This window comes from Solea solea, chromosome 12 (genome assembly GCF_958295425.1).
Source record: "Solea solea chromosome 12, fSolSol10.1, whole genome shotgun sequence".
Lineage (NCBI taxonomy): Eukaryota > Metazoa > Chordata > Actinopteri > Pleuronectiformes > Soleidae > Solea > Solea solea.
This window is the reverse complement of record NC_081145.1, coordinates 13,849,002-13,862,871: the sequence shown is the minus strand read 5'-3', so window position 1 is coordinate 13,862,871 and position 13,870 is coordinate 13,849,002.

Below are 13,870 nucleotides of genomic sequence, written 5' to 3'. Positions count from 1 at the left end.
ACATATGTTGTTCTAATTGTTCTTTTGTGTTGGCAAAAAAAATGGAAAACTATTTCGTAATTTTGTACTGTTTTCACATTTATATTCCCTCAATAAAACAATAAAAAAAAATGTAATCAACAGACCACTCTTCTGTATCCTCACAATCTGAAACAGGACCCAACGAGTTGCACTTAAATGCACCATTGACAAAAGAGTACTGATAAATCTGCCGACAGTGGCGACATCTTGTGGTTAGACGATGGTAGTGTCTCCCTTGGCCTTTCTGTTTGTCTTTTGGACGGTAAGCATGTCATGTGCTGTACTGTTCATGTACGTAATTTAAATTAAATGTAAGATGCATTTTAACTAATTTATGCAATCATTTTGTAGGTACCCTGTAGTTTGACCATATCAACAAGAGTTAGCTAACTTAGCTAGTAAACGTGTTTTGGTTGCCATTATTCGCACCTATCTCTTCAAAATGTTGTGAATATTATGTAAACGTGCCAACTTTAGGAAGCCTAACTTGCAACAAGTCGACGGTGCAACTATCCCTCATAAAACACACTGTACAGCCTGTAACCATACATGTTATATTTATTTTAGGAAAAGCAAGACAACATTGCATTTCTTTTGAAAACCAGAGTACTAACAGCGTCTATTTTCATGTGTCAGAGAACCCACTTGCTATCTCACAAGGTAAACAACAAAAAACAAAGATGTTTCTTTGAATTTAGTACCGTATCACCACCAAAATCTTTTCATTCCTTCCTTGGGTCATAACCTACATCCCCAGTAAATTGAATTCAAATAATTTAACTCAATAACTCAAAAAGAAGAATTACTTTTTGAATTATTATGCTTACAGACCAACAGGCATTCAAATGTAACCATTATATCCTTGGCGGAGGTAACAAATTTAGTGAAAACTTTAATAAACCACAGATGGAACTGACTGATGTAAAGGAGATCTGAAACGGCTCTTTATCAGTCTTCAAAAAAAATGTTAGAAGAGCCCATTAGGCTCTTTATAGGATTCTTTGACTAAATTAATCCAGATGTGTGCGTTGATAATCGCAGCACTCAGGCAAGACTGGAGAGAAGCTAATAAGAGAAATGACCATCTTGGTTCACACACACATGAAAGGAGGAGCGCCATAAGATGAAGGTTCCTCTGCTTTTCTAAAACAAGCTGAACTATAATAGTGCATTTTATCCAACAAACAACAGATTTGTAAAGATGATCAATATGTTTTCCTTAGTGGGTTAAAGAATGACTGTATTCTTAAAACCCTGAAACCAAAACCTACTTTTTTCCCCCTCAAACGTAGCCATAGATGTATAATACAGTCACAAGTTTAAGATGTTATCAATCTCTGAATCTGCACGTTTGTGTGCACACGTAAGCCGCCCTACGTGAATTTATTAAGACAGCAAAACTGTCTTGAGCTCATCTTAAACTGACTAAAGGTACAAGAGGTAACGGGAGTTTTTCTTTTGGGGTCTCTCATCTTTGAAACTCAGCTTGTAAATCTGAGCTTTACAGACTCCGTAACATTGGTTTTGTTATTATAATTGTTTGAATCTACATTTAGGGCATTTTATTTGATGTTTTATTCACTGAATCTTTGAAGTTTTTTGTAGATTTCATACAATTTGCATTGTCAAAACAAAACCCACTGTGCTATCTACACATTTGATATATGCTCATGGAGAAAACAGAAAACAAACAACCAAACAACCTTCAACCATGTTTGAAAACAAAATACATTTTTGATATACATTTATCATAAATATTATTAGTGACTTGCACTGTCATCTTTGTGCCTGTAATGTCAGTTTGTGAAAATCCTGTATTGTCTGTACTTAAGGTGAGAAATGGCAGTTGTCCAGTACAATGAAGACCCAGTCCCATTGAAGACCCAGTCCCATTGAAGATCCAGTCCCATTGAAGACCCAGTCCCAGATCACACACAGCAGAGCAGGTTATACAAAGTGCCTATAGTAAGTAGTAACTTTATCATGTGTTCAGCATGAGTGTTTTTCCATGATACATGAGAGTTCCTGTTCTTTGCAGTAAAATAATAATAATACAAAGAACCTACTCAGGAAAGAGTTAAGAACAGTTACCTATTTAATTTGTGCTGGTTGACTCATTGGCTTTTTATTGCAGCACTAAATTTGCTGTGTTGTGGTATTTTACCATGTACAAGAACAGAAATATTGTTTAGGGAGCCTTGTGAGGTTGAAACCTGAGCTGTACATCAGTGCAGAAGAGCCCTTAAGGATTTTGGGTGGGTCAGGCAAAAAGGTGCTCTGAGACCTACACCCCACTTTCACACCTGCCAGACTCCCGGCACAGACGTGAGAGGCCTCACTATGGCATGAGGGTTTCACTTGGAGTGGGTTTTAGCAGCTTGGAGGTGGCTAATACTGTACAATTATCACTCTACTTCTTGAACGCCACAGTTGCTTTCTCCTTGTCATCACACAAACTTGGTTGCTGTTACACTGCGATATCTCCCACACAGCAGCTCACCTTGGCAGTGCCTGAGCCTTGTGCTGAGGTCTGGTGGCAGCTGAGGCCGCAGCTGAAGCCGCAGCTCAGTCGGCCTGTGTGCTGCTGTGAGTGGTGGACTGCTGAGCATGTGCAACCTTTGAAAATGCTCCCACTGTCTGTGGAATGCAGCACTAGGTGTGTTGGACGAGGGGCCTCCCAAAAGGCAGAGGAGGGAAGGGGGTGGTTAGAGAGAGAGCGAGAGAGAGAGAGAGAGAGCGAGAGAGCAAGAGGAGGGGGAAGACCTTTGAACAGTACCGTCAAAACATTATGACTCAATTTTCTATCAGAGCAGTAAAACAGAGCAAAATTATGCCAACAGAAACAGTGAAGAAGAGATGAATGACACAGTTTTGAGTTGGACAGGTGAAGGGTTTGTGAAATGAACTGCAGGGTTTTCCACGTCTTTGAGAGTGATCATACTGTAACTGTACAAAAGAACACTGGTAAAACTGGAGATATTGCAAATTAATTCTGATCTTCACATGCTGTAGTCCTCTGACAATGTCACAGCATTTGACGGCTTACCAAATGTTCTGTAGACTGCTCACATTCACAGTGGCTGATACAATTCCTCTCTCACTGTTTTCTCTGACATTAACATTTGTCTGACTGTCTTCTGAGCAATCGTCATCTGAGAGATGTATTTCTGAGTTGTTTTCTTGTTTAAATTTAGACTGGCTGCCAATGGGCTTTCACATCGGAAGAATTAAGAAAAAGAAAATAATTAAGTTATACTTTTACTGGCCCACTCAGCCTTTTTCTCTGTGCCTGTCATTTTGTGCTGTGATTGTTTTCACTAAGCATTCATTTGTGTTTTCAGAATCAGAATCAGTTTTATGTGGCAGCAGAACATACTGTATCTCTATATGATTGTCTTGCAATATTTCGATTATCACAGAAACGTTTTATCGTGACATTATTGGTATCGTGGACCATGTGTCGCGTATCGTATTGTGAACTGCCCTGTGATTCCCACCTCTAACACCTCTGACACACGGTATATTAATTAGTCACTAGTACTGTTCTGAGTTTCAAGCTTATTTTGTGTCCTGTAGTTGCACGTGTAACATCTCACATGACTGTGATGCACGATAGGTCACGTCATCTTAAAAAGGTGAGGGAGGGGGCAGCAGTTCCAGGATGTTTCCTCTTAAGCGTTTACAGTGATGGGGACAGGAGCCCCGGGTGCCTATGAAAGGAAAGAGTGCATGTAAAGACGCTGGAGCCTTTGTTTCCAAGGAAGTATCTCAACCTTTACATTTCCTGCTCTGAACTCCCACACACAAATGTTAATGTAAATTGGCACATACACACACACACAGTGGAGCACATTCATTGTAATCAGCACAGTGTTCTGCACGTACACAGAGACAGAAAGATATGGATACATATTTTGTTGCTTACGCCATGTGGTTAAAAATATTCCTACTGACAATCACATCCTCCCATGCAGTGCAGTGAAGATGTGGAGTAACCATCCAGTGTGCATTAGTTCTTGGCGCATTGGAACCCTTCACACTAATCGGTCAGATGCTTAATCCGAGTAAGTACGCTGTCATAGGATCACAGAGGATGATTGATAATGGTGTTAATTACCTGGTTACCCGCACAAGTATGGTATGGTCCACAGTGTGGTTTTTGTCCATCAACGCTTGCATGTTTGTGTGTGTGTGTAAGGGTTATAGCTTGGTGCCCACTGCAGCTATGATGCCATCCTCATTTGTCAAACGAGTGTAGTAAAAGCCAGGCATTACCCCCTTGCCCAAACTGGAAAACCTGATCATCGTTGCTGTCACCAGTTTATTATTGAAAGCACATGTGTTCCTGGAGATGCTCCGGATTGAGTGTCCTACGCATGACAAGCTTAGAAAAACATATTTATTGCATATTCAGCTTTTATTTATGTTCTGCTTATGCTGCTTGGCTTTTTTTATTGTTAAAAGGATCTGCCCACAAAGATCAAGTAAAAAAAGACTTGTGACAGTGTTGTGGAGGTCTGGTTCTCAGAAGTATGTCAGATGCATGGAAAACTGTAGAGCTCTGGCAGATCATGTATGTAAAGCAGTCCAATTCAGCCACAGTAAAAGGCTGCAGATTTAGGTCAGGCTAAATGAAGTGAGTCTCTTTGTGTTGCAGCCCAGGGAAAGTCTCGGATCACAGCGTGAGTTTGGGCCCTGATATGATGTGGTTTGGTCAGGTTTGGCGGGAAGGACTTTGGGGGCCAGAGCTCAGGAAAATGCTTCTGCCACAGCTTAAGTTTGTAAACTAATTTGACCACCCATACACATCACGTCTGTTCCGCTGCTTTTCTCTTGAGACCAACAAACATACCCAGAACTCAACAACACCTCCACTAGACCCGGCTATCTGACTGTAGAGTGATTAATTACATTTTCCCTTTTCCTCTCTCTCCCTCTTGCTTTCTTTCATGCTCAGTCTCCCACTCTCCCGAGCCTGGTGTATTGGTCTGTGTTGTTCACCTCCCTTGATGCCCTAAGTTAACATCCTTGTAATGTCAGACCAGCAAGAAGGAAATCCACTGTGTTTACCTTTTCAGCTGTCATTTCTTTTTTCATAATTATTCATTATTACTCAGTCTTTAGGCTTTTTTTTCCTCTCGTGCTGAGCCTTTTCAATCTCAAATATCTGGGTACAAGTCAATGAAGGTCAGATTACTCCCATAGGGTTTGTTCTGTAGTCATTTCATAGAAGAGGAAATGTGCAAGTCAGATTTTTTGCTGGCATTTCACTTATCACTGGTCAAAGACTCGGCTGGTTCGTCATTTCATCTTAAGTAAATACCGACCACAAAAGTTTGGCAGTTCCTTGCATTTCCCATGGGAAGACCATAGGCTAGATTCTCCTGGCTTCTTTATTTCTTTACACTCGTTAACCAAGCACCCACGCAGCGCTTTAAAGCCAAAGATGTGCTCTATAGTGGTTTATTCCCAATGGCTATAGTGAAATAAAACGTTAAATATTTCAGGAAATGCACTGATCCTCTATGCCTCTGGGAGTAAGATGAGGAGGATACTGCTCTTATATCTGTTTGTCATATGAAGCTACAGTGAGAGGACAATGAGTTCAGACTTGGAGAACAGGAATGCTGGAAAAAAAGTTTTGAAATGGTGTTGCTGTTCTGTAGCTCGTCCACCACAGAGTAGTGACAAGTTCATTTTTTAACCATGGAAAAAATGGCTCATGTTCAGAATATGTTCTAAAATGTAAATTATATTAAATCGAGCTTACTTCCCCAAATTTAAATGTAATTCCAATTTAATGAACGAATTGAAATGATATCAAAGATTGTGAAACTTAAGCTCCAGTAGCGATAACTCAATTCCATTTTTACGTCCTCTAAACGTATCATTATGTTCCTCTCTGTGAGGTCCATGGGTATGTAAAGAGGTTGACGGCAGCCTAATGGAGGTATAAGGCAGAGCAGGCCCATTGGTTGGAGGAATGTGTGAACACAGTGACAAAACCATTTATTTTCAGGCACTTCCACAGTGAGATCTAGCACCCGCAGCCCAAGTGCAACCCCAGGGAAGACTCGGCTTCGTGTGAATGTTGTAGCTCAAGCCGCACTCACTTTGTTCGTCTGACATGAGAGCGGCCCTGATCTTAAGGAACACCACCCAACTTGTCAGATATCCTGAGTGCACAAACTGAGACATTCCAGACATGCAAACTGCCTGTGACAAGTGATCGCCCTTCGGGTTTTTAGCAGTGGCCTCCTTGGCACATTGAAAAGGGATTTAGGGTTGAGAGTTTGTCCCTCACTCCTGCTTCTGTAACCAGAGTAGCATCACAGAATGTGGACAAGTCCTTGTGAGGATTGTTATGTTAGAGCGAGCCTCCAGGGTGGAGCTATGATTTAATTTTGACCTTTTACACCATCGGACGGCCTGTGCACTGATAGGACCGTGGGGACTCTGTGTCATTTAGTGAACTGTTGACTGGATTAAATCAACTTAAATAATTCAGAACCTATGCACAGAAGAAAACAACATTGGTTTCATTTTAGTTTCAAGCCACAACTCTTAAAGAAGAGAGAAGTGAAAATAACATCTACTACTGCCAGATTAGTCACTGCATATTAGGGGGTGATGTTGGTTTTGATTGAATTCCAACTCTCCTCCAATTTCTTCTGTGGTTGTATGAAAAATGTCCTTTTTGAATTCACTCCTGCAGTCCCGAGGTGTGCTCCATGTTTTAAAAGGCGTTATAGAAGCCCACTGATTTCTCCATTTCATTAAACAGGCCTTGTGCTGTGCCACAGATGATGTCATTCTACATTTCCCTGTCATTTTCCAGTTCAGGCACTGTTTCATGTGCCCTTCTCCAAAGTCCATCCAGTCAAACGCTGACATGATTGATTCTTTTACACTTCATTTGTAGCATTCATCAAAATTTTACTGAATCATGAAACTTGTCCTGACTACTGTCCAAAGTAATCTAACCGCAGCAAAAGAAATCCCAGGCCCTCTTGGGACATGTATTTCCCCAGAGAACTGAATACATTTGCTGAATTGAAAATAGTCTGCTCCAAATGCAAACCCACATTCAGAGCTTTCTCTGTCTGCCCGAGGCAGTCGTATTACTCAAAAACTTAAAAGATTCCTATTTTGTGAACAGGACTACTATTGACACCAGTGGTGTTAGAAAAAACAAAAAAAACATAGGTCTGTGAACACATTTGCCTCTATAAAGTCTCGGGTCAGGTTGTCCGATTGCCATTGAAGTAGTGAAGTTGCATGGGGTTGAACACCCCCCCCCCCCCCATTCCTGTTTTTGCTTCACTCTGGTGCAAATGGAAATTACTGCCAGAAAAAGATGGCAGCAGATTTAGCAAGAATGCTTCCAAGATCTTAACTATTCCTGTGTGCGCTGGAAGCTCGCACGTGTTCACGTCTACATTTACGTGCTTGGGTGTTTGAAGTACTGTTAGTGGGATGATTGTAATCGCAAACGTCATGAATGACCAGCTGTGGCGTGTCTGAGACATTGCCTGATTCAAATCCACACACGCACACTAAAAGGATCAAATCAAATCAGACTATCCTAATTTTCACGTAAATTTTGCAGCCTTCATTGTCACTGGTAGTGACATACAATTTGGTTTGAATTGTTGGTTGCAGCAGGAAAAGGAGGAATTATGGCTGGTTTAAAGTACTGTAGAAGACCCTGACAACTAGGAGTGACTGCATGTTTCCCCCTGGTTGGACTGTGTGGAAGTAGCCCTCCATGACTGTCGGTTACACTGTGGGACCAGGGAGGAAGTGTTGTAGAGGGGCTATGAGGGCGTTGCTAGGCAACAGGGTGGGCATATTGACGTAATGAGCGTGCGGCTCAGAAGCTGTCTGCTCAGTGTTCCAAGTCCTGACACGAACAGACAGGCTAGCCTTGGACGGGCTGCACAGAGCTGCCACCACAGCCACCTGCTCACAGCAATCATCACCAGTGCTCAGGCCAGCCACTGATACAGCATACAGACCCAATTAAGAGCTCTGCATGTCCCACTCCAGCCAGCCATCACTAACACTCCCACAAGTCTGACAAGGCTGTCTTTTTTCACTTTGGCCAATCTCTAATTAACATTGGTAGTAGTGAGGCCATAAAGGGTTGGGACACAGCTCAGGTAATCGGCTTAAATACAGGTTTATTTCCTGCCCCCAGTGCCTTTCTACATCGAGCAGAGATTGCATTTTTTCACGTTTGTCTTCCATTTTCTCTGCCTTATAATGTCACCTTCACTTGGTGGAAGATGAGAGGAGCATCGCCATCTGTTTTTCTAAGGCGGGGGTGGGCAATATTTTTTTGACATAAATGACACAACCAAAGGGCCACAAATAAGTTTGTACAAAAACAGTCATTTTAAACCAATCTTTATGCAACATGCTGTAAAAGCTGTAAAAATACATCATATTTTAGCTGTGTCTGGCTGTGTTACACTAGTTAAATGCTATTAATGTGTGCTTGTATTTACAGTCTCTTGTACAGATCTCGGCACATACTCTCAACATAAAGAGAGGTGCAAGGCTCAAAGGGGTTATTATTATTTATCTAATTATGTGTGTTTTAGGCGGAACATCAATTAAATCTATCAGAGTTTTGTCTGTCATTGCCTTTAAAAGGTAAAATCGGGCTATTTAGATGGCAAATTTAGGAAACTAGAGAAGTGAAAGTTTCTCTGCTTTGGTAGGTGGATCTGCTCATTTGCAAAGGAAGACATGCGAGCAGAATAAAAAGTCAGAGCTGAAAAAGCAGTGTTTTAAAAAGAAAATAACTTTTAAAGAAATGAGCCAAAGTCAGGTTTGAAGTTAAGAACAAGCAACAGAAGAGGATGGTGATGAGACGGGAGCACACAGACTCACATGACGTGCTGATATGATACAAAATGCTGAGCGTCGACTCTCATGTCTGAGACACTTCACTTGTTATTTCGGTTCTCAGTTGAATCAGTTACAGGAACGGTTCACTCATGAAGAAGAGGAAGCAACAGAAGTACAATAACAAAAGGAGGCACCTGTGTGTCTACACGCTTGTATGCACTTGCTGCCTCAAGATAGCAATGCTCCTGACCACAACTCATTTTAAGACTAAAACACCCACGGGCGCACTGATGAATGCGAGTGCAGGGCGCTGACAGCTGCGTCAATTGGAAACCAGCAATGACGCTTTGCACCACATTGTGCCGGATGTAAGATAAAGCCTTTCTGAGGCTCTCACCTTAACTCTGGTTCTGTTACTACAACTGCTGAATATCACAACGTCTACTTGAGGTAACTCAAGTTGGGGATGTCACGGGTTGAAGTTGCCGATGTGTGCTCTAAGGCCTCACCTCCTCTGATCTCACTATCTGAAACACTATGACTTTCATGTTGACATAGTTGGATTATTAATTCAAAGGAAAATATAAGGGATACAAATATGTGTCAAAAGTTCCTGATTTTCAAATTCTTAAAAATGGGAGAAATGGATATCGTGAAGTGATGTCATTTACCAGAATGGGATTAGCAGAGTTGTGTGTTACAGTCGAGAGCAGAGGAGGCGGGGGAATTTCCTTTCTCTGGGGAGCTGTTATTGTTGGAGGCCCGTGTAGAGTCACTGGATGAAATATACTATTCCCCAGTTAGGGATTAACTCTTCATACAAGAGCCACTTCAGGGGAATCATGGACTATCATCCTGAACACTTCAGACAAAAATAAAATACCCGATACGTAAGATAATTGACACATTACTGTCTTTATGTAGCTTTTAAGGAAATAAGGATTTACACTGGTCCACATTTTCCTGCTCTTAAGACTCGATGTTTCATAAGGTATAGCACTGGACTCTGTGTGACTCCTAGATTATTTTATAAACTGTTTTGCCAACACTTCACAGAATTGAAATTGATGGTGTTCAGTGTGGTGTTTTTGTTTTGTGTGTCATGACAAGCCTAAAAATGTCCATTTTATGTCCATGTCCATTTTATCATGCTATACATATATTTATTTATGTATATATAATATATAATGTTTAATAATAACATTATATATTATATAATATATAATGGTTTAGTTAATAATATTATGGGATATGCTTAACCCTTTTGATCCTGAACATTTAATAGCTTTATGGGTGAAGGATGTATAAATACAGATGCTAAGCAGCAGAGGGTGCTATTTATCAGAAGGGGGAAAACGTACTGACCAATTGCAGCATGTTTGTAAAGAAAGACTGCAGGAAACATGTTAATGTTTAATTATGAAATGTATTGTCTTTTCATCTCAGGAATCAAAATAATACAACTGTGTTCATGCACGTGTGTGTGTGTGTGTGTGTGTGTGTGTGTGTGTCCCTAACCCTTTACCCATACATCACCACTCATGTCATGATCATGAGTGATGTAGTCACTGGAGCTGGGTAAACCAATGGCAGCTTAGGTGTTAGCTGACAAGCTTCAGGGCACTAAATCAGAGGAAACCACTTGAGCAGCACCTGGAAACAGCTCTTAGATGAGACACCATACAAACACACAATTTCCTGTTCCTCAGAAACACACAAGTTGGCAGCCTGTGTGCACTGTATAATCCTCCTTTCCATCATGTATTTTTGTTCATTCCACGAAATGTGGTTTTCATCTCCAGTTGCTGATTTGTGACTAAGAAACGTTATGTTACTTGACATTTAAAGGTCTAGTCCAGTGTGTAAATATTTAGGTGAAATAATTTGAATTCGTCAGAAATTGAAGATAAAATATCTACGATGACCATGTTTTTACGTTAGTGCTCAATGGACAAACCTTTTTTGTTTTAATAACTGAGGGATATTCAGCTGCAATTAGCAACATTTTTACATACTGGACCTTTAAAGGGATAATAGTTTTATAGTTGAATTTTTGGACATTAGGTTTTCTGTCTCTCTGGAGTTCCACATCTGTGTGCTCTGGTTCATAAATATATCCTGTTGAATCTTCTCTGAACAGTTCGTCCTCATCAGTTTCGTGGTCAGACACATTAGTTTGATTTCCTTCACACGCTCCGATTCAAACAGGTGATACACGTGACCTGTGACTATGCGGCTTAGTGATAGAGGCTTGAAAATAGTGCCAAATTGATAGCGCAATCTGGCATATGGATGGACAGCTATTTAATTCTTCAAATGTTTTTACATAACATATGTATGCTTGTTTGTGGTGTAAAACCTTATGTGACCCTAGCTCTCTCCTGAAACTACTTTTATTCACTCGGGGAGAGATCCCCACTCTACTACTGGTGTTTATGCCATACAAATTAATGTTCAACAATCCAAACTATTCCTTTTAATTTGTCATGATGTTGTAAGTTGAGAGATATACAGTATAGTTCTGCTTGTTTTTTCAGTTGTAGTTATTATGAGATAAATGTGTTACTTTCTGTAATTATTTGTGGAACTGTGTTGGCTGAAAACTAATTTCATCTCCTTTCTTTGCCCACCATGGATGGAAATGTGTGTGTGCTGCCCAACACCCTGTCTGTTCCTGTAAAGGCTGTGGTTTCAGTGCAGGAGGTTCAACAAATACATACATGGGGAGATTTGGGTGTGGGGCTGAAGAGAGGGGAGCAGTTTAGCACCAAGCCACAGTCTTTACCTGCATTAGGTCATCGACTGAAAAAAGAGAAGGGCTTCAGTCACAACCTCCACTTGCATTCGCTCCTATATGTGCTCCATGACTGGTTGGCCTGCAAATAATTTATTTTTCAGTCATGAGCAATGCAGCGTCTTTCGTTTCTCAGGCTTCCCCCGGACTGGCAGCGTCTACACCGCTTGTTGGGTCTCCAGGGCCCTCCTCTCACTTTGCCCCTCAATATCCTTCTTTCTCTCTGTGGGGGCCAGAGCTGCTCTGGATAAGATTTCATCAAGGGTATGTGGGAATGGTCGGTGGAGTTTAGCACCTTCTTTAACATAGGCAAAATAAATGGCTTCTCCTAATGCTCTAATTGGTGGCAGTTTGATGATCAGGTATCACTGGCCTTCAGGGTTAAAGCACCGTGTTGTTTTGCTACAGCTGGGTGAAAGAGCCAGTCTGTACCTGTTGCTCTAAGATTTTTTTTAAGTAAGGAGGGAAAATGCTTGGTAGCATGTGGCCCGTCGGTTCCTCTGAACTATCTTTTTTCCATGAAGTCAAAGTAAAGCATTTGACATTTTAAGTTAAGCCTCGCTACTGATCTCTCCTCCTCAAAATCCCTGCCCCCTGGCTGGGATCTGCGTGTGAATTGTGAATCAAATGAGTGGCTTAAAAATGGTTCAGCCTCTCTCTCACCCACACCAGCTCTCACCCACTCTTTGTCTCTCTCTTTAAAAGACGACTGTCTAGACTCCTTTAGCCTGTCCACGTGTTTAAAGGTTTTGGTAGAAACACCTAGACTCAGAATATCTTTATTAAAACTATTTTAATAGTCTCTAAAGCAGAGTCAGACCCTACTGCTCTACTGTACCAACAGCAAAGTCCATACTGACATATTTGTACTCTTCTCTATGAGATTACATCAAATGCATCCATCAATTTGCAAATAGCTGAACTGACAGAATTAACTGTTTTTTGACAACGCTGAATGGCACTGTGTTTTTAATAAAATAATAATTTGATTTAGCCAACATATTTTGTTTCTTCCTGAAGAAGACATAATTCCATGCCAAACCTTTCAACCAGTGCCAGACGGGCTTGTTACATCCCCTTGTGTAAAAAAAAAAAAAAAAGACAGACAGGCAGACAGCCTGGGACTGTGCCCAACACAGGCTAATGCAATTTTGTGGTCAAAAACAACACTTATTATGTCTAGAGCAAAACGAGACATACTATATACTGTACATGTATTTACCCAATTGTGAGCAATCTGCTTTATCTCCCCACAAGCATCTCATTTTTGTAATGTTTAAGGGCGTCACAGGAAAGCAGTAACCTGTCAAAAGAGATCGTGTTTTTACTCAGGAAAAAAAAACATAGACCACATTGTTTTAGTGTTTAGCCCAAAGAATGTTGTTGCTATGCAGTTTTCACATAGGTTTGGGGAAACGGTTAGGTAAAACCTTTATATATGAAGTGAGGGACAGTGGTACTGTGGTGTCATTTTGTTATTGTACTCTGTTCTTCATTGCTGCAGCATGCCACTTTCCATCACTTTCCCAGGTTAGCCCTGTGTAAGGCTTTAGGCTGGCTCACTATTTACAATACCTCCCATTCAGCCTGCTGCTCCTCAATGAAATTTCTATTTATAGGGGCCACAGGCGTGCAGAGAGTCATCTGCTTGTTCTGAATGAGGTCTGGTGGTTTTGACAAGGTTAGCTGGATTAAAACTTTGGAGGAGGGGGCTGAAGGACAGGTCACAGGGATTCATTGGGGTGAGAAGGCCACCATAAGAAGACTGGCTGCCTTTATTGTATGTGATGGTCAGTGTCAGCACACTATTTAGTTAAATGCTGGACATGTGATGAAGCTGTGTTAGCCAAACATTTACTTAAAACCCAAAGGACCCAGTTTTATCCCTTTAATGTGGTGTTCATGTCTGCCCTTCACCTCCTACACAGATGCCAAGTATGCATAGTTTTCAGTTCTTATGGCGGGAAGTCATAACGTAAAGTTAGAGCTGTTACAACCAGTTAGTAGTAGTCATGCACACTGAAGTAATACTTTTGACAACACTGCCCTATAGATGGCCTTATGGCTCCACCCACTCACACAGCCAATCGCTCACAGAGAAAGAAGCATTTTCCAATCAGAGACATGCTTTTGTTTAAGTAAGGCAGTTTATTTCCTGAAAAATATTTTTCACTCAATACAAAATGTTTATGGACCTAA